At 47.7% G+C, this 21364-nt stretch overlaps 1 long non-coding RNA gene across 1 annotated transcript; it reads right to left on the bottom strand.

Annotated features, from left to right (window-relative positions):
• Positions 1-18465: 18465 nt before the first annotated feature.
• On the bottom strand, positions 18466-18900 carry LOC132467097 (uncharacterized). The gene is made up of 3 exons (XR_009527949.1): positions 18819-18900; positions 18632-18730; positions 18466-18553 (listed from the first exon to the last, which is right to left on the bottom strand). It is a non-coding gene; the product is annotated as an uncharacterized LOC132467097 (long non-coding RNA).
• Between the last annotated feature and the right edge of the window lie 2464 nt (positions 18901-21364).

The raw sequence follows: 21364 nt of genomic DNA, 5'->3' as shown, positions 1-21364 counted from the left end.
AAGTCACGCCTCTTCCGGTAGAGCACATGTGACCTATGAGTATGAAAGATTTAAATTATCATTTAAATCCAAAAACATATGTTGTATTTGGATTTAAATGATAATTTTTCATGCAAAGAAAACTAAACATTTTCGTGAAGAAGTTTGATAATGTTAGGTTCTTTCCAAGGGGAGGATAAAAGCATCAAAAGAGGTGAAAACCATTATAAATTGGGGCATTTGGAGAGTTTCAGTTATGCCGATGGGGAGATTGTCGGTCTTGTCCAAGCCAGTCACAGGGAGCGTGACGGCACATACGAGACATGTAGTCTTTCTCATTGTGTTTTCTCTACAGCCTTTAACTGAACAATTGCACAATAAACCTGACCCAATACAGAGTAGGCGGGGTCTATATGACGTAGTACGTGCTCTGATTGGCTATGGTTTTGAGAGCCCGCCTCCAGCTTCCTCATATGTGTGATGATACTTCCATCTTGTGGCCATGAGCAGTTATTACAGCTTATGTGTTTGGTCCTGCTCCCCTTGTGGCTATGTGCAGTTATTACAGCTTATATGTTTGGTCCTGCTCCCTTATGGCCAGTGGTGTATAAAGTACTCAAAAGCCATACTTAAGTAAAAGTACAGATACCTTACTGGAAAATTACTTAAGTAAAAGTAAAAGTCACCTTTTAGAATAGTACTTAAGTAAAAGTATTAAAGTATCTGATCTTTACTGTACTTAAGTATCAAAAGTACTTTTCTGATATTAAATGTACTTAAGTACTGAAAGTAAAAGTACAAGTAACTGCTGTTAATAAAAAAGCAAAGGGTCAGAATTTTTAGAATAATGGAGTTTATTTCAACTAACACAAACACAATAGGCAAAACTCCACAAGGCCATAAACACTTCCGGTCCAACCTACCTCCAGGACCTCCTCACCGCTCATTTTAAATCAAGGACACTCAAACCTCCTTGCAGTGTTAAAGTGTGCTATACAAATTAAATTAATTAGGTCGTGAAGTTTCTAATTTTTTGATTGAGACCTGTATGATTTTGCTTCGATTATTGTTGTTTCCCCTTCGTTGTTGATCTTTTTTGAAAACATCCTTCCACTGCATATTGCAGTCCATTTTGCCATGATCTGGATGCTGTCGCGGAGTTACTCCAAAAAAAAATCACTGACACTGACAGATATCGTAGCCCGACCTATTATCCCGCAAGCAAGCGCTGGTACACGTTACTTAATATTGATTTTGGTGTCATCCAGGATCGCGGATTTTCGGAAAACTTAAGTCCCTGCCCAAAAAGGGTATTTAAATTAGCTTTGTAGCAAAAATGGTACATATACAGCGTATTGAAGTGTATAAGATAGTGTTGTAATACTGCGTGTACAAACCAGCCTGATACAAATAGTAGAATTTTGATAGCCCTTGCCCTCGTCCTAGCCATGCATTTGTGTGTTGACAGTCGTAGGAGTTTTGATCGACGTAGCAACAGTAACTAAGCAAGGGGGCTTTGCGAACGTGCGCTGGGACAGCTGATTCGCCAAACAGGCTCGCAGGCTGTGTTCTACCACAGTCCCCGACGTTATTCTCATATCTCTTATGATTCTTTTTTTTTTTTCTAAAGATAAGTTGATTTTGTAACGAGTAACGAAGGTTTCAAGGGAAATGTAGTGGAGTAAAAGTATCCGTTTTCTTCGCAAAATGTAGCGAAGTAAAAGTAAAAGTACAGAGAAATATAAGTAGTAAAGTAAAGTACAAATATCCAAAAAAAATACTTAAGTACAGTAACGAAGTATTTCTACTTCGCTACTATACAACACTGCTTATGGCTATGTGCTATGGAAGCATATATGTAGCAAAATTCAAATGGAAATGCAATTTGCAATTCAATATGTCATTACATTATGCAATTGACAATTCATTATGCAATTTTATAATGTAATTTGCAAATACGTTATTCAAAGTGTATTTTAATATGCAAAGTGACAATGCAATCCTCCAATTTGCAAAAGTTATAACAATAAGAATAGAATAACATTTTGTCAAATTCTTTGAGTTCCTTTATTCAAATTGAAAGCTATAGCGTCCCCATGATTGCAATCCACTTCGCCACGCTCCGTGTGTTGCGATATTCAAATGACATTAAAACCCTCAAAACGAACGCTTTGCAAAAGATTTGGCAAAACGGAATCCAAAACGTTTTCCAAAAAGTCAATATGCAAAGTGGCAAACGTATCAGCCAATCAGCGTATGGGCGGAAATTACGTCACATCCTATTGCCTCCAAGGGTATCTCCACGGTGGGTCTCGGTTTACCACACTGGCGTCAAAACGTACCAGTGAGGATAAGTCGTCTATCCTATCTCCCAGAACACGCCCTCTATCAACTGCATCTGTGTCTTCAACACTATTGTTCTCCACATCATCGGCCAAACTTCGGAGCGTATCAATAATCTCCTCCATTGGTGACCATTGACCTGACACACACATTTTTTTTAAATACATTTTATTGACAATTAGCAATACAACAACAGCCAGGGGGTACAGAAATGGCAGACATACAAAATACAGACACAAAAAATACAAAATGCAGCATTAAATTAAATAAAAATATTATAAAGAGCACACACGAAGTGTTTTAATAGCTGTCCCATTCCTATTGCCTGGTTTCATTCTCAAACACAACAAAAAGCGGTTTCTGATTCGAGTATTTACATTTATGAATATGCCATTTAGCTAATAAAATAATAAGGTTTATGATCAAATATTGGTTTGCTTGACTAGAGGTGTAATTGAAGAAACCAAACAACACATGTTCAATACAACAAACAATACATGTTCAATACAACAAACAATTCATGTCAATTTGAATAAAGGAACTCAAAGAATTTGACAAAATGTTATTCTATTTGTATCGTTATAACTTTTGCAAATTTAATTGAGGATTGCATTGTCACTTTGCATATTAAAATACACTTTGAATAACGTATTTACAAATTACATTATAAAATTGCATAATGAATTGTCAATTGCATAATGTAATTTCAAATGGCATTGCCATTTGAATTTTGCTACATATTTGCTTATTTTCGTCACACCTGCCAGAATACAGCGGTGGGTTGCTTGCCAGAGGTTGATTACCGAGTAATAGGGGAACCGATAGTTACGTATTGTAACTCTAGATTCTATGAGTATAGGCGCAGCCTTTTAAGGCTATCGCTATTGGGTTATCCCTAGGCGTGAGCCGTAGCACTGAAAAATTTGTAATCCCCGCCGACCAACAGCGTGGGACTCAATTACGTCCGCGTGCCTCAACAACGTCCGCATTTCGCAAATATAGTCGGGCGCCGGCGGACGTTCTGCTCCCATTTTCTTCAGGACGATCCTGAAGTAAATAAATAGATATTATGGACTCAACGGTGAACGGCATCTGCAAGACATGTAACACGGGTTACATCTTGCCGTATGGCGGCCATGAGGTGTGCGAGGGCTGCCTTGGGCATGAACATGCCGTCTTGGCGCTAACGCCGCCCTGCCTGTGTCGGCATTATGCTGCGCTGCCCAGACAGCGCGGAGCCGACACTGCTGCCGCAATTGCTGAACGGGCCGACGACTTTACTGTCCCGCTCGACGATGCCCTCTCTCTCCTTGTGAGCTCGGAGTCAGACGACTCCGACCGCGACGAGGAGGGGGCGTCTCCCCCGGCTTCCCCTCTCCGAACGGAGAGGCCCGGGGCAGCAGCATTGCCCGTCTCTGCTGCCACCTCATTTCCAGTGGTTGGAGCTTTGGTGGCAGAGCGACCGGGCATTATCGCCAGGGCAGCCCCAAACCTTGGCCTTGCGGTGCCCATGCCTCAGGGCCCCCAACGCCCGGACCAGCTCCGTGGCATCTGGGGGCTCGAGGCCGCGACACGCCCCGCCCGTCTCGACCCGATCTGGCCGATGTTTCCCGCCATCAGCCCGTACTTCAGTGGGGCTGCGGCGGAGCCCGGGAGGCTCGGTGCCCCGGTGAAAACATTTATCCAGGTTACGAAGACGGAGGGTCTGATAGACCGGGGTTAGGGCGGTACCGCCGCTGGATTCCGCTCTGTGTGCTGTCTTTGGAGTGAAGCCGGGGCTCAGCGACCGCTGCCCCACTCCCAAAGACCAGCTGACGGCCAAGCTTACAGACAAAGCGCATCGGTGTATGATGCAGCAAGAGGCTGTTATGAATAACATCGCCCTGCTGGCGCATAACATCTCCACCATGGCGGTTGACCCTCATCGTCTGGCCGAAAAGGCAGTCGACGTGGTGAAAACCGCCGGTGTCATCCTCTGCCTCTGCTCCACCGGCACGGTGGCAGCGGCCCGGACGGCGGCATGGCAGCACCTCATACAGAGGAACCTGTGGCTGTAGCAGACCCCGGGCATCCCTGAGCCGATGAGGCGGCAGTTACTGGAGTGCTCCATCAGCCCGGACGTGCTGTTCGGGCCCCATCTGTCATCTATGGTGGATGACATGCAGACCGCTTCCGAGGAGGCAGAGAAATTCCGGAGACACGTCTCCCGCCCTCCGCCTCCAACCGGTCGGCAGCGCACCGCTCCAAGCCCCCGTCGCCGCCATAGGCCCCCGGCAGTCAGTGTCGCTGCGCCGCCGGCAGCTCCTCCTCCTGGCCCCCAGGCTTACCAGCCCCGCCCGCCTCCATCGCAGGCTGCGGCGAGCGGCAAGTGAAGGCCAAGGGCAGCGGGCTCATGGGGCTATGTCCCGCCCCACAAGCGCCGGCGAAGGCAATTACGGGGCGAGGGAGAAGCGTGTGACGGCGAGAAACATCTCTTTACTAAAGACGGCTGTTTTTCCCCCACACAGTTAACGCAGGAGCCTACCGGCCCGGCCATAACTGTTTCACACGCATCCCCACCCACACATAGGCAGGCCGTCAATAAACTTCGTATTATTGATCGAGCCAGCCCTCCATTACTTTCCCCTCACCACATCATGCCTGGCATGACACGTGGCGAGAAGGCCGCTAAAACTAGCTCTCTGTCTACGAATGACACACAGCTCGTTCACAGTGTCAGCAGTCTGCTGCCCAGTCACTGTGTTATTCCTCCTCGCGTCCCAACGCTCAGGAGAGAGGAAGCTACACTCTTGTCACAAGCTGAGTAGGCAGGGCATGCCTCCGCTAATGACACACACACCCAGCCCTTTCGGGCAGAGCCCCCCATGGGCTGCGAGGAGGACTCCTCCCCTCGCAGCGGCGGCAGGGGCTCAAGCGTTGCTCGTTTCCATGACAGCCATATCAAAACAAGGGGCTGCACAGCCGCTTTCAGAGCATTACTCAGAATGGCTGAACGCATGCACCCTGGCCAAATGGATGGACAGGCTGATCAGCAAGGGTCACACCCTGCAGTTCACCTCCGTTCCGCCGCGATTCAACAGGATTGTGGAAACAACGCTGTCATCCAAGGATCAACAGCTGTCACTTTTGGCGGAGCTCCAGCAGCTTCTAGAGAGAAAAAGTGCTTCCCACGGTCCCGAAGGGAGAGGAAATGCAGGGATTCTATTCCCGTTATTTCCTGGTACCCAAGAAAACAGGAGGGCTGAGACCGATTCTCGATCTAGCCCTATTCAACAAATGCATCGCGGAGAGGCCGTTTCACATGTTAACAATCAGACGAGTGTTACAGTTTGTAAAGCCGGGCGACGGGTCACCTCAATAGATTTGAAGGACGGCTACTTCCACGTCACAGTGATCCCCAAACACAGGAAATTCCTGCGTTTCTCGTTCCAAGGGTCACACTACCAGTACAACCGTCTCCCGTTCGGCTATTCTCTAGCCCCACGAACGTTTTCCAAGTGCGTGGAGACGGCTCTCCGGCCGATTCACGCAACAGGAATGTGAGTACTGTTCTACTTGGACAATCTGCTTTTGATGGCTCGCTCCAAGGAGGAAGCAGCTATTCAAACAAAAAAGCTGGTGATTCACCTGTCGAATTTAGGTTTCGCCATGAATTGGAAAAAGAGCTCCCCCCTCCCCTCACAGAGTGTGATGTATTTGGGGGTAGAGCTGGATTCAGCTGTAATGAGAGCACGGCTCTCACAGCAGAGGATGGAGACGCTGTGGTCTCTCCTCCGCCGCTGTTCCCCGGGCAGCGTCGTGACAGCCCTCTCCTTCATGAGGCTGCTGGGCATGATGTCAGCCGCTCACACGGTGGTGCCGCTGGGGCTGCTTCACATGAGGCGGCTGCAGAGATGGTTTTCTCGCCTGTGCATCAACCCGGTGTACCAACGGCGGCGCAAAGTGACCATTCCCCTATCAGTGGGCCCCGATTTGACCCACTGGGGCGATCCCCGAACTCTTGCGAGAAGGGGTGCCGTTGGGCAGAGCAACGTCACACATCTCGGTGTTCACGAATTCTTCTCTGTCGGGCTGGGGAGGAACATGCAAGTTTCACGTAGTGGCCGGCGTTTGGCCCCCCCCCGTGACCATGCATATAAACGCATTTGAGCTCCTCACTGTGTTGAAAGTGGTCCAACACTTTGCCCCATTGTTGACGAATCAACACGTAATGATTCACACGGCAAGGCGACAGCGGCACACATAAATCGCCAAGGGGGCGTGCGCTGGGCGCAGCTGCTGAGCATAGCGAGACAGCTGTTATGCTGGGCGCACACGCACTTGCTCTCCATCAGAGCAGCGTACATCCCCGGTGTCCTGAACAGAGGGGCCAACATAATGTCGAGGGGGGGTCCCCAACCAGGAGACCGGACTCTGCACCACGACTGGACTCTGCACCACGATCTGATCAATCAGATATGGAGCGAGTTTGGGAAGGCGGAGGTCGACCTATTAGCCACGCGGGAGAACACACAGTGCGAGGACAATCCCCCACTCGGGGTGGTTGCGTACGCTCACAGACCGTGGCCGAACACACTCCTGTACGCTTTTCCGCCCGTCCCCCTGATTCCCCAAGTCTTGGACCGAGTCCAAGAGGAGCGGCTGTATATGATTCTCGTAGCACCGCAACGCACGAGTGCACCGTTGTTTTTTTCGACTACAGTATGGTCAACCGGGAAATCCCTTGCTGTCCATAGTCCATTCACTTTTCCAAGGCCTCAACCTTGCTTTTGCCGACGCACTCCAGAACCATGGCTATGCAGACACCCCCCTAAGTAACCCCAAGGCCAATTCATAGTCATGAAGGTGTAATGGGACATACACACCTTTAGAAGGGGAGGATGTAACCCAGGTTACTAGGCCCTTATCAGAAGTCCAGTTTCAGTTAATTGATTAGATCAATAAATTAATAAGATAGATAAGATAAATAAATAAGTAGGGTTTGATTTAAAATAATCTTCCATAAAATGAATAGGATTTATGATTGAAATCTTAAATATGTCAATAAATAGATTAAAAAGATTAATATACACAAGGTTATTTATATCTGTTTAAAAATAATATTTTGTTTATTTCAAGTGTGGCGAATGTGCCTTTCTCAAAGTGTACAAGATTCGGACATGAGGAGTTCACGTAAGGCAACGTAGCGTAACCAATCAGACACCGTCAAGGTGTACGTGCCGTTTCTCTCTCTCTCTCGCGCTGTTTTTTCCCCACACAGTTAAAGCCGGAGCCTACCGGCTCGGCCATAACTGTTTCGCACACATCTTTTGCTACGTATGGGCGGGCCGTCAATACACCTCTTGTCATTGGTCGACTGTTGTCGAGGTGGCGGCATGCAAACTTTTTGTGGAAGAAAATTATTGTTTGCGTGTGAGAGCCAGATATATCCCAACGTTTTGAGTTATTATCGGCGGCGCAGAGAACAAAGCTTTTTTTGGTGTTGCCGTGGGTTGATTAGCGGACCTTGTTTGTGACGGAAACAGAGGAGAACGTGAGTTTGTTATTAGCAACTATAGCGCTAGCTCATGCCATTAGCCACATGTACTTCGTTACATATTACTGAACTCCCGTGTCCCTGTCTCTTCAAAAGCGGAACCTGGACTGATGAGAGCTGTGTATTCTGCCTTGTACCCGGAGTGTGTGTGTGCATGTGATGCTTGAGCCTCTGGTGAGTAAACTTTATTGATGTTCGTCTGATGAACAGAGTTGAAGTGTGCATCTGTTAATGTGGATTAACGGCGCATTAATTTCATGCATGTTGTTTTAAAAATGTTTTATATTACGGTGTTTTAGTTACATTACCCCCACTCTGTGTTTAATCTGAGAGTGAGCGGCGGTAGAAAAAGGAAAAGTAAAGGAGATGAACGGAAAGAAATGTTCAGCCATTTGTCTCATGTTAATGTATAGAAATGTGTTAAGATGATTATTAGAAAACAATGTACATGTATAAATATGTGTGTTAATATGCATTTAATTACATTTAAAAGTATAGTTTATTTATATGAATATTATAGTAACCCTTTTTCTGGCCTTTATAGGCCGTTTTTTTTTTTGCTTTGTATGGATTCCTGGTTGAGATCTGCATGAAGATTCTTCTCCCGCTGGTATTTCTCCCATCTCTGTAGAGTTAGTGGGGAACCTCAGTGGTAGTGGCGAGCTACCCAAACCAAGGACTGTTATTTTCTTACAATGATTCTGATTTTCCCAGTGGCTGGATGTATTGAGAAACTGTGGTTGATATCTCATGTTTTTTTATTTATTATTTTTATTTTACTTCTTTAAATCCACACAATATAGCTCTTAAAAATGTACCTGTTGATTGTGTGAGTCCTTTACTCTGTCACTCAATGCATATTGCTAATACCCCTTTCTCCTATGGCGATCTAGACTTCAGATTTTCTGGCCAACGATTTAATTAATGCACTGATAAATATATCTGTATCGCCCAGTCTTTACCATCGACGGTTAGAGCTGATGCTGGTTACCAGTGTTGGGGGTAACGCGTTACAACTAACGCGTTAGAGTACTCTTATTCGTTTTTTTCAGTAACGAGTAACCTAACGCGTTCGTTTTGCGAATTCAGTAACTCGTTAATTTCCAAAATAACCACTCGTTACTCCGTTACTTTAAGAATTTCCCTCGATAAGGAAAGTAAAGTCCCGGGTTTTCTGCATTTAGTCAGATGCTGCCCTGCATCTCTCTCTCTCTCTCTCTCTCTCTCTCTCTCTCTCTCTCTCTCTCTCTCTCTCTCTCTCTCTCTCTCTCTCTCTCTCTCTCTCTGTGTGCGCGCGCACCTGTGTGTAAGCCACGTGTGTTTGTTTGTACAGCGGCAAGATGGCCGAGAAGATAGCCTTCGATTCGTGGAGGTACGCTCATTATTTTGAGTTACAGAGCGAAAAGGACAAGAACATAGTGGTCAAATGCAATCTGTGTGTAGGTGGAAAACTTCTGTCAACTGCCAAAAACTCAACCTCGAATTTAAAAAAACATCTCTCCTCAAAACACTCCTCCACCAAGTTGGTCGGACGCCCTGCCGAGGGAATGGAGGACAGTGGTGGTGCTCTGGCTGCTAAGCAACAGCGTCTTAGTTTTAGTGCTAGCTCGGCTGTGGCTAAAACGGTGTCCGCCAGTGAAATCCACAAGCTTGTGGCTGGTTACGTAGTTGAGGAGATGCTCCCTATTTCTACTGTTGAGTCTCCATCTTTTCGTAGAATAATCAATAAAATACCAACGACAAGCAAGACAGGGGGAGCGATGCCGGATCGAAAAACCTTTGCCAATTACTTAGACAAATGTTATGGAGATATGGAGAAAGAACTGAGAGAAAAATTCGATAGCCTGGAATACATCTCTACCACAGCGGACTTATGGACAGCTAATAACAAGAGCTTCATGGGGATGACTGCACATTGGATTCAGCCCTCCACTCTGAAGCGAGGGAAAGCTGCGATCGCGTGTAGGCGAGTGAGAGGAAGGCACACATATGATGTAATTGCCGGGGAGATTGAGCAAATCCATATGTCATATGGCCTCGGTGGGAAAGTGACAGCCACGGTCACTGACAATGGATCTAACTTCGTCAAGGCATTCCAGGTGTTTCACAAAACGGCCTCAGACTCAGAAGAAGAGGATGAAGACAGGAGTGACAGTGTTACATTTGAAGATCTGAACAATGTGCTGTCCGGCTCTGATGGTGAGGCCAATGACATGATCAGTCTCCCTCCGCATCACAGATGCGCCTCACACACGCTGAATCTCATATCCACCGACATAGAGAAATGGTTGTCCTCCAACAGTGACACACGAGCAGTGTACAGGAGTGCCACCGCTAAATGTTCGGCACTCTGGACCAAAGCAAGCAGGTCAGCAGTAGCATCAGAAACCGTGGAAAAATTCAGCAGGAGGAAGCTGCTGGTTCCCACATCAACAAGGTGGAACTCCTTCTACGAAGCTTTGTGTAGGATCACAGACATCACCATCACTGACCTACAAAGCTTATGCACGCAGCTCGGCATGAGGTGCATCGCTGACAAGGAGTACCACTTTGTTAAAGAGTACTGCATAGTCGTCAAACCGCTGGCCATGGCCCTAGATATACTTCAAGGGGAGGATAACTGTTTTTACGGGACTACCCTGCCCACACTGGAGGCCCTGATGACGAAAACACTGGATCTAAAGGCCAACCTCTCCCGGATGACATCGGGCCTGCCCGATGTCATAGTCAAGGTAACTTCGTTTTTCTTCTTCTTCTTCGTAATGGGCCTTATAATAATAATAATAATAATAATAGTAATAATCTTATATGTGGCAAGGTGGTGGGCGAAAGGAAAATAAACTAAAAGATCTAACTAAGAAATAAGAAAAAGGAACCGACAACGCCACCCTGGGAATTTCACCTCAGGGAATTTATGTAAAGTGCAAAGCACACAGGTAAGTCCACTCGTTTAGAAGGCATGAGACGTAGTTCAAATGTTATAGAAAAATACAATTTATTAAATAACTTCTTTCCTTTTCAATGCAAAATCTTCACCATGCAACCAAACGAAAACAAACAATACACACAAAATAGTTGAGATAAACGCAAAACTAAATAAGTAATCAAATCAAAAGAAAACAAACAATACACACAAAATAGTTGAGATAAACGCAGAACTAAATCAGTAATCAAACCAAAAGAAAAACAATACACACAAAATAGTTGATAAACGCAGAACTAGATAAGTAATCAAAACAAAAGAAAACAAATCATTCAAATAATTAGAACACACATCAACACTCATGCACACACGGATGGGGGGAAACCCCGGTTAAAAGGCACACTGGATGAGCACCCTTGGTAGAACTACTCGGGGGGGGGGGGGGGGGGGGGGTGCGCCGCAGCGACAGGCGGCAGTAGGCACGAGGTGCCAGCCGGAGCAAAGCACGTGAAGTAAACAACGCGGCGGAAGCAGCAGTGAAGCGGAGTAGCGTGGAAAGGCAATATCAGCCAGCAATGCAGAGTAGCGTGGGAAGGCAAGATCAGCCTGGCAAAGCAGAGTAGCGTGGGAAGGCAAGATCAGCCTGGCAAAGCAGAGTAGCGTGGGAAGGCAAGATCAGCCTGGCAAAGCAGAGTAGCGTGGGAAGGCAAGATCAGCCTGGCAAAGCAGAGTAGCGTGGGAAGGCAAGATCAGCCTGGCAAAGCAGAGTAGCGTGGGAAGGCAAGATCAGCCTGGCAAAGCAGCAGCGACCCCAATGAGCTGATTGCAGTTGGTCCTGTTTACGACCAAACATGATGTTAGTGTGGCTACATAAAACAGAAATGCTACAGTTGTTTGCTATGCTAACACATACCTGTTTACGACCAAACACTGGCATACACACACACACACACACTCGCGTTCACACAGGAGGAGGGAGTGAGAGAGGACTCCGGCCGTCATCAGCGTTTACCTGAGAACACACTAGCGTTAGCCATCAGACAGCATCAACTACATTGCCACGAAAGAATACTTAAAATAACTTGCTTACAAGAACTTACACCATAGCTCGCACGAAAACCCTGAATCAGCAACAAATAGTCGCCCTATCGGACCAGACTACCTTTTGGCCCGGAAGTGACGCGCAAGTGACAGGAGCGCAAAAAGAAAGAGGCAGGTGGAGGATGGCTGCTTTTATACCGCCCACATCATGACGGCCACTAGTGGTACTTAACCGTGACTAACATGGATAGCACCTCTATCCTGCTACATTCTACCCCACCTTCTTGGATCGTCGTCCCGACGATCAACACAACAAGCTAACTCCAGGGTCTAAACAAGGCAGACACTGAGTTGGACACAGAAGCAGAAGGGTTGGCCACTTGCACCTCTCCAGCAGGCCGCGGAAGACGATGCACATTCGGGTGCTGACCAGCCGTTTGACGTGGGGTCCGGCGTGGACCCATGTTGCTGGAATCAGGGCAAGTGACCAAAGGAGAACATGAGGATGCCCCCGGGTTTGGAATTGATGAAGGCCCTTGGGACATAATTGGTCCGGCGGATGGTATGGCAGAATTTGCCACAAAAGGTCGTTGGTCAAGGACTAACAAATCATACTCAAATGGAGGCTCCTCTTCTGGAGATGGTTCGTCCCTGGGTGACGAGTTGTGGGAAGAGGCAGGACGAGGTGAGTCCACCCCTACGACCGCCTTCAGCATAGTGCGGTGGACCTGTCTGCCCTTTGTCTCATCGTCTACTGGCGCAATAGTATACACTGAGCCACCCTCTCTAGGCATCCTCAACACTCGATACTTCATCGAGCTCCACCGATCTCGGGTCTTCTGGGGCCCCCTGGCCCTGAAGTCGCGCAAGTACACCAACTGCCCTTCCTGCAAAGGCAAATCTATTACATGCTGATCATGGACTCGTCTTCGCCGAGCGGCAGCATGTTTCAAGCGCTCCCTTGCGCCTTCAAAGGCCACCTCCAAGCGGGCTTGATGCTCTTGCACCCACTCATGGATGGACCCCCCGACCGGGCTCTCGACCCTACCCAACAAGAAATCGAGTGGTAGCCTTGGTTCCTGCCCGAACATCAAGGCAAAGGGAGATTCTCCCGTTGATTGGTGGGGAGTCGTGTTGTAACAATAAAGGACGTGAGGAAGACACGTATGCCAATCCCTTTTACGAGACACTGGCAGAGTACGCAGCAGGTTGTGGAGTGTCCGGTTAAACCGCTCGCATTGACCATTTCCTTCGGGGTGGTACGGGGTAGTACGTGATTTTACGATACCATACAAGTTACACAATTGTTGAATGAGCGAGCTTTCGAAGTTACGGCCCTGGTCAGAATGCAAACGAGCGGGGACACCAAACTTATAAAACCACTCTGACACCAAAACCCTTGCTACAGTGGTTGCGCGCTGGTCCCGAGTAGGGATAGCCATGGTGTACTTACTAAAAACATCAGTAAGGACCAAAACGCTCTCTAGACCATTCTGGGCCGGCTCTAGAGTAGTGTAGTCGATGGCAAGGATTTCGTTGGGGCGGGAAGCCAAGAGATGTCCCATGACTCCGTGCACCCTTGGGTGAACATCCTTGGCCACTTGACACCTCTCACATTGCTGACACCAACGGGCTACATCGGAGGACATAGCAGGCCAGTAGCATCGAGACCGGAGAAGCGCCAGTGTTCGCTCCACCCCCTGGTGACCATGCTCTTGGTGCACTTGGGTCAGGACCTCGTCTCTCAGTACATTGGGTAACAACAGCTGGTACATGGCTTCAGCACCATCAGGTCGGAACACTTTTCGGTACAGGACATCATCCCTCTCAAGCAGGCGATCCCACTGCCGCAGCAACACTAGCGTAGCTTGGGAGAGCTGTGCCCGCTCCTCACTACTAGGACGCTGCTTCCTCCTCCAAAACACCAACAGTTCCTGTATCACAGGGTCAGTCTGTTGAGCGAGAGGAAGTTCAGGCGGAGTAAGCTGTGGCATGGCTGTGATGGTAGCTTGGGTGGCCTCTGCCTTTCCCAAACCCAACGCTTGCTGCAAAGCCTTCGGTATGGCTGTCCCTGGAAGCATCGCCTCTACATCCTGGGGACCAGATAAGTGCTGACGAGAGAGAGCATCGGCATTGGTGTTGCTCTTCCCTGATCGATACTTGATCTCGAAATCGAAAGAGGCTAGCTGGGCTGCCCACCTCTGCTCAGTAGCAGCCAGTTTAGCAGAAGACAAATGACTGAGGGGGTTGTTATCAGTATACACAACACATCTATTTCCCAACAAGTACTCTCTGAACTTCTCTGTCATGGCCCACTTAAGGGCCAAGAACTTGAGTTTCATAGAGCTATAGTTCGCCATGTTCCTCTCTGTAGGTCGCAGGCCCCTGCTAGCATAGGCTATCGGCCTCACCTTGCCCGCCTGAGTCTGAGAGAGGACTGCGCCCAAGCCACCATAGCTTGCATCGACCTCCAGAATGAATGGAAGGGTGAAGTCTGCATAAGCCAACACGGGCGCAGTGGTGAGCTTCGCTTTCAGTGTTTCAAAGTTCTTGTTACACTATTCAGTCCAACACCTGGAAAACCGCTGGTCAGGCTTCTTGGTGCCACCACACTCAGCCACAGCCCTATGCAGAGGAGCTGCCAGTTTAGCGAATCCCTCCACAAACCGCCGGTAATAACTGGCGAAACCAAGGAAAGAACGAAGCTCCGAGGCAGTAGCGGGAAACGGCCAATTAGCAACCACTTCAATCTTGGCCGGATCTGTGGAGACACCATCAGCCGATATCACATGGCCCAAATAGTGCACCTCTTTACGAAAGAACGAGCACTTGCTGAGCTTGGCTTTAAGCCCCTCGCATTGAAGCCGCTCCAGCACCACTTTGAGTCGCTCCAGATGCTGTTCAATAGTGGAGGAGAACACAACAATATCATCAAGATATAACAATAAAGACTGACACTGCTGGTCACCAAAGATGCGTTGCATCAACCTTTGGAAAGTGCTGGGCGCATTACAGAGCCCAAAAGGCATTCTGTTCCACTCAAATAAACCGAAAGGTGTACAAAACGCGGTCTTTGGCCGGTCTGTCTCAGTGACTGGCACCTGGTGATAGCCACTGGTCAAGTCCAGGGTTGAAAACCAGCAAGCACCGGACAATGCGTCCAAAGACTCTTCTATGCGTGGTAGAGGGAAGGCGTCTCTGCGGGTCTTACGATTAAGCTGCCGGTAATCAACACACATGCGTAGTTTGCCACCCTTTTTCCGTACCAACACAATCGGGGACGCGTAGGGGCTGCTACTCTCCCGAATTACTTGAGATGAGAGCAGTTGATTGATGTGTTCCTTCACCACCTCATACTCTGAGGGTGGAATGCGCCTATAACGCTGCGCCACTGGAGTATCATCAATCAAAGGAATGTCGTGGGAGATGAGGTTAGTACAACCCAGATCGGTGTCACTGGTGGAGAAAACTGAAGCGTAATGTCCAAGTAGTGACCTCACCTGACCCTGTTCACCAACCGACAATGGCGACACATCCACATCGTCCACCTGTTGCTGCACACTGGGTGAAGCTGTCTGGGAAGACACAGTGGCCACATTTGATGGCACCTCGGTGACTCCTGCAGGAAGGCTGACCACGTTCACGAAGTCCAGTGTGCCAACAACAGTGCGGGGGTACAACATAACATCGTTGCAGCCAACATTAATAACAGGTATATAGACTGTACCCCTTATAACGCAAACTAAAGAAGGGGAAGCCAGCAACCCCGCAGGCAAACCAGCATCCAAAGGCTCAAAAAGTACCGTAGAACCTGAGTACTGCTCAGAACATGTGGCGGCCACCATTCTCATAACACCACCCGGAATCTGCCAGCTCCTCTTACCCCTGACCTTCACCGCCCCTGGAGTGTCTGAGGGAGATAGGCCACTTGCATGATGACACTGTTGCAGTGCCTGCACAACTGGCTTGGGGGCTTCAGAGATGCAGACCTGGGAGAACAACGCTACACCATGTTGGCCAAAAAGGTCCTGGTAGCACTTACGAATCACGTTCATCCCCAGGATACCAGGCACTCGAGAAGGCATGCCACCAGGCGGGTCCCTAACCACCAAAACACTGCATTGCGGCATCAATTTACCACAAAGTTTCACGTCAAGTTCCAAATATCCGAGGTAAGGAATAGTCAGACCGTTGGCAGCTCTGAGCTCCAACCAATGACAAGAACGGAGGCGCTCCTGGCCCCAAGGTTCAAGATGTTGGCGAAAGAAGCTCTCAGAAATGGTAGACACCATGGAGCCGGTGTCCACCAGACAAGGGACCTTCATGCCGCCCATATCGACATCCAAATGGGGGCAAGACGAAATCAATCCAGACGCATCCATGTTATGTGAAACAGCTTGAGAGCCAGTGGCGGCCCCACCCGAACTGTGGCTCTGCAGTTCGATGGGCACTAGTTTTCCGACATGGAATGAGGGCGAGATTGTCGATCAGCATTCAAGGGGGGTCGTGAGGGAAACTGTGAACGAGAGGGAACGCGCTCGCCATCACACTCATTTGCATAGTGTCCCGGCTGGTTACAACGCCTGCATATTAGAGGCCCAGGCCGTGGTGGACGACGGTACTGGTTGGAGTTTTGTAGCTGAGCAATGCTTCTCACAAGCTGATCAAGCTGCTCTTGTTGACGCTTCAACATCTCCCTCATCTCGCTCATCTCAGACACCGCGGTAGGTGGGGCAATAGCCTGGGGGGCACCATGAACACCATACTGGACACCATACACTAAGGGGACCGAGTTGCTGCGACCTCTCACACCACCAGGCAAACCCTCACGCTCCCATCGAATCGCCCCTCACCTCAAGCAAGGTGCTATCAGGTTGGCGACGCACCAACTGCTTCAACTCGCGTCGCAAGGAACTATTCAAGATGTGCTCAACAAACTGATCTCTCAGAAGGGCCCCGGCGTGTGGCATGTCAGCGGGGGCGCACCGCTTCACTTTCCCCATGAGGCTCATCAACGCGAGGGAGAACTCCTGAAGCGTTTCTCCTTCTTGTTGACCTCTGGAAAAGAAAGCTTGCTGCACTGCAACATACGACTCTGAGCACCCATACAGCTCGTCTAAAATGGCAAGTATTCTAGCGGGGTCCTCTCTCTCAGAGGCAGAGCGATACTTTATCTCCTCCTTGGCCTCTCCCTCTAGGTGGTCGAACAAAAAAAACGCCTGGTCAGACCGGGACAGATGTCGGGCCCTCACACTCGCCTGCACCTCCTCCACCCACTCACTCAATCCTACGCCTGTCCTTCCCCTAAAGATGGTACACTTCCTATCTCTAGGCACAAAAATTAGTCTCTCTGCTACAGAGGGAACAGAAGTAGGAGAGGCAGCAGGTACTGCTGAAGAGGTAGACGGTAGAGCACTTGAGCCAGCCTGTCCCTGTCGCAACCGCTCATTATCTGCTTTTAACTGTGCAATCAGCTCTCTAAGTTCCTGAGTTTCCTCCTCCATGATTACAACAAACTCACTACACTACTAGTAGCTACGATGATGCAAAAGCACCACGAAAGTCAAACCTATAGTGAGGGAGAACTCCCTCACGAAGATCCACGAGGGGCCACTGCTGCTTTGTCTCTGATCGCCCCAATCTGCACGCACAAAAACAAAATTTAGATCGCACCAAATACAGCGAGCAACACAAAAAAGAAAAGAAAAAGAAAATCAAACAAATATGTATACAAAGGAACACACGTCTCAGCCGTTCGAAAAAAAAGTGATCCTGCCGACAACGCCAAGTGTGGCAAGGTGGTGGGCGAAAGGAAAATAAACTAAAAGATCTAACTAAGAAATAAGAAAAAGGAACCGACAACGCCACCCTGGGAATTTCACCTCAGGGAATTTATGTAAAGTGCAAAGCACACAGGTAAGTCCACTCGTTTAGAAGGCATGAGACGTAGTTCAAATGTTATAGAAAAATACAATTTATTAAATAACTTCTTTCCTTTTCAATGCAAAATCTTCACCATGCAACCAAACGAAAACAAACAATACACACAAAATAGTTGAGATAAACGCAAAACTAAATAAGTAATCAAATCAAAAGAAAACAAACAATACACACAAAATAGTTGAGATAAACGCAGAACTAAATCAGTAATCAAACCAAAAGAAAAACAATACACACAAAATAGTTGATAAACGCAGAACTAGATAAGTAATCAAAACAAAAGAAAACAAATCATTCAAATAATTAGAACACACATCAACACTCATGCACACACGGATGGGGGGAAACCCCGGTTAAAAGGCACACTGGATGAGCACCCTTGGTAGAACTACTCGGGGGGGGGGGGGGGTGCGCCGCAGCGACAGGCGGCAGTAGGCACGAGGTGCCAGCCGGAGCAAAGCACGTGAAGTAAACAACGCGGCGGAAGCAGTAGTGAAGCGGAGTAGCGTGGAAAGGCAATATCAGCCAGCAATGCAGAGTAGCGTGGGAAGGCAAGATCAGCCTGGCAAAGCAGAGTAGCGTGGGAAGGCAAGATCAGCCTGGCAAAGCAGAGTAGCGTGGGAAGGCAAGATCAGCCTGGCAAAGCAGAGTAGCGTGGGAAGGCAAGATCAGCCTGGCAAAGCAGAGTAGCGTGGGAAGGCAAGATCAGCCTGGCAAAGCAGAGTAGCGTGGGAAGGCAAGATCAGCCTGGCAAAGCAGCAGCGACCCCAATGAGCTGATTGCAGTTGGTCCTGTTTACGACCAAACATGATGTTAGTGTGGCTACATAAAACAGAAATGCTACAGTTGTTTGCTATGCTAACACATACCTGTTTACGACCAAACACTGGCATACACACACACACACACACTCGCGTTCACACAGGAGGAGGGAGTGAGAGAGGACTCCGGCCGTCATCAGCGTTTACCTGAGAACACACTAGCGTTAGCCATCAGACAGCATCAACTACATTGCCACGAAAGAATACTTAAAATAACTTGCTTACAAGAACTTACACCATAGCTCGCACGAAAACCCTGAAGCAGCAACAAATAGTCGCCCTATCGGACCAGACTACCTTTTGGCCCGGAAGTGACGCTCAAGTGACAGGAGCGCAAAAAGAAAGAGGCAGGTGGAGGATGGCTGCTTTTATACCGCCCACATCATGACGGCCACTAGTGGTACTTAACCGTGACTAACATGGATAGCACCTCTATCCTGCTACATAGCCTAACTGTAGGCCCAAGAGAAAAATGGAAAGGGATGACTTGGGCTACAACTAAAAATGAAGTCATAATAAATAAGTAGAAATCAAGAAATACAGAGAAAAAAAGAAGGCTTAAAACCAACAGGATGCAGAAACAATAAGGCGTATTATATGGTGATGACCTTTAATGAACATCGATTTACAGGTTTCAAATGAATTCATTTTAATATCTTGCAGGCCATAAAGACACGTTTTGCATCCACGCTGGATAGCAAAGAGGCTCTGCTGGCTGCAGTGACAATTCCTAAATTCAAACTGCGCTGGTTAAGGGGTGAGGCCAAAGTGCGAAGTGCATGCTCGCTGCCGAGTGTCGTGCCCAGGGTCATCCACTGCCAGAGGAGCTGCCACCCGCACCTGTCAGCGGAGGAGAAGACGAGTCCGACTTTTTTTCATCATTTACAGACGACAAAGAGGACTCAAATTCGGTGGAGACTGAAATTGCTGATTATCTTAAGTCAGGAGTCGAGATCGACACATTAAACAAGTTCCCCACAATCAAGGCGTTATTTTTACGCTTCAACACCCCAACACCCTCCAGTGCGCCTGTGGAGAGGCTGTTCAGCCTCGGGAGTCTTGTTCTCACTCCTAAAATAAATCGACTATCAGACAAACGTTTTGAGCACCTTCTTCTCCTACGTTTTAACCATTACTTTGGTGATGAATAGGCTAAAGGTAGCCTATGTAGTGTGAGTGACCGTAACATAATTCACTTACAGTATTTCGTTATATGTTGTTCTTTCAATTGTGTTGTTGTTTACTGCATGTCATTTACGTTCTTGGTGGTTCAGGGATCGCGGTCCCTACGAGCGTCTCATGACGTCACAGGCCATGCTGGATTTGTTTACCTTCAGCACGCTTTGATTTCCGGTTTTCCTCTTTGACAAAATAAACGGGTCACACGGCTGTGTGCTCAACATGCGAAGTTGTGTTCTTTACTTATTGCACTTTCCACACCTACGTGATTGTTATGAATGTAGGGCTATAGGGTCACACGAACATTTTCAGTTCTTCAATGTTTTTTTAGTGCCATGCACTGTTCTTTTGTGCAACGCATACGGTTAAATTGAGTTAAATTTCCAATTCTAAAAGGTTGCGTGCCTACCTGTTAAGCACTTTGTTAGGCGCATGCACTTGTAAAGTGGATAAGCTATGTGTGACGCACTGTTCTTTTGTGCGCAGCCAATACGGTAAGCTACATTCTGTTAAAATAACTGCCTGTTACCGGAGTATGTTATTCATGGAAGCTGTTCAAATGATCAAAGGATGAATGCCTGTTAAATAAAACGTGCAATATGATGACTGTCTTTCCTGTCATTATGCTATAGGTTCATGATTGATTCATAAACAGTCAGCACTGTTGGTGCATCTAAAGGAGGATGTGTGTTGTTGTTGTGCTAGGCGGACACGCACGCACCCCAAACGCATTTTAATTATTGGTAACGCACGAGTAGGCCTACTCCAACGCGTTTCTTTTATTTATAGGTAACGTAGTAACGTAACGGATTACTTTTAATTGATAGTAACAAAGTAACCTAACGGATTACTTTCAAAAGTAACGATACCCAACACTGCTGGTTACAGAAATTGGCGAGCTAGCCAGCAGGAAGTGGAGTATTTAGTGACGAGAGTAAAAGGGTAAGCAGCAATATAGTACAATGGATATAGTGGAAGATGAAAAGATAAATGTTCGTAACTCAGTTATTGTTAATGGGTTAACCCAAATTGAAGTAGATGGGGAACTTGAGAGGCACCTAAACCGCTATGGCTCTATTAATAGAGTGCTAGTTATTGATGACCCAAAATCAGAGTATCATCTCTGGTCCATTGTGGAATTTGCAAGTAGCTCTGCAATGCAAATATTTAAACCTATATTGCCAACAGAGTATCAGAGCTCAGCTGATGAAAATGTTATCTTTAAGGTGCGCTCCTAAGATAGTGTTTACACTAGCACTGCTAGCAGCAGTGCCACCAAGGGGTATCTTGAAGAACTGCAAGCCATTGCTAATAAACTTGGGAAGTCATTTGAAAGTGTACTCCAAGAGGAACTGATGAAGATAAGTGCAGGGAAAGGTGTGAACCTCCCCGCTGACACTGCACCAGTCGAAGACTCTCAATTAAACGCTTCTGATGCAACTGGTCGGGAGAGTGAGAATATTAAAGCGCCATCACAGGTCATGCAACAACCCTCTCTTCTGCTTGGATCTGTCTCACCTGAGATGGTCAGGAATTTGCCAGCTGTGTTCCCACCATCTCCTTCACCCAGGCGTGGTCAGCATGGATTGAGAGGTGATGCCC

This window comes from Gadus macrocephalus, chromosome 11, assembly GCF_031168955.1.
Source record: "Gadus macrocephalus chromosome 11, ASM3116895v1".
Lineage (NCBI taxonomy): Eukaryota > Metazoa > Chordata > Actinopteri > Gadiformes > Gadidae > Gadus > Gadus macrocephalus.
Note: the sequence above shows the minus strand (reverse complement) of the source record. Positions and strands in the feature narration are given on the sequence as shown.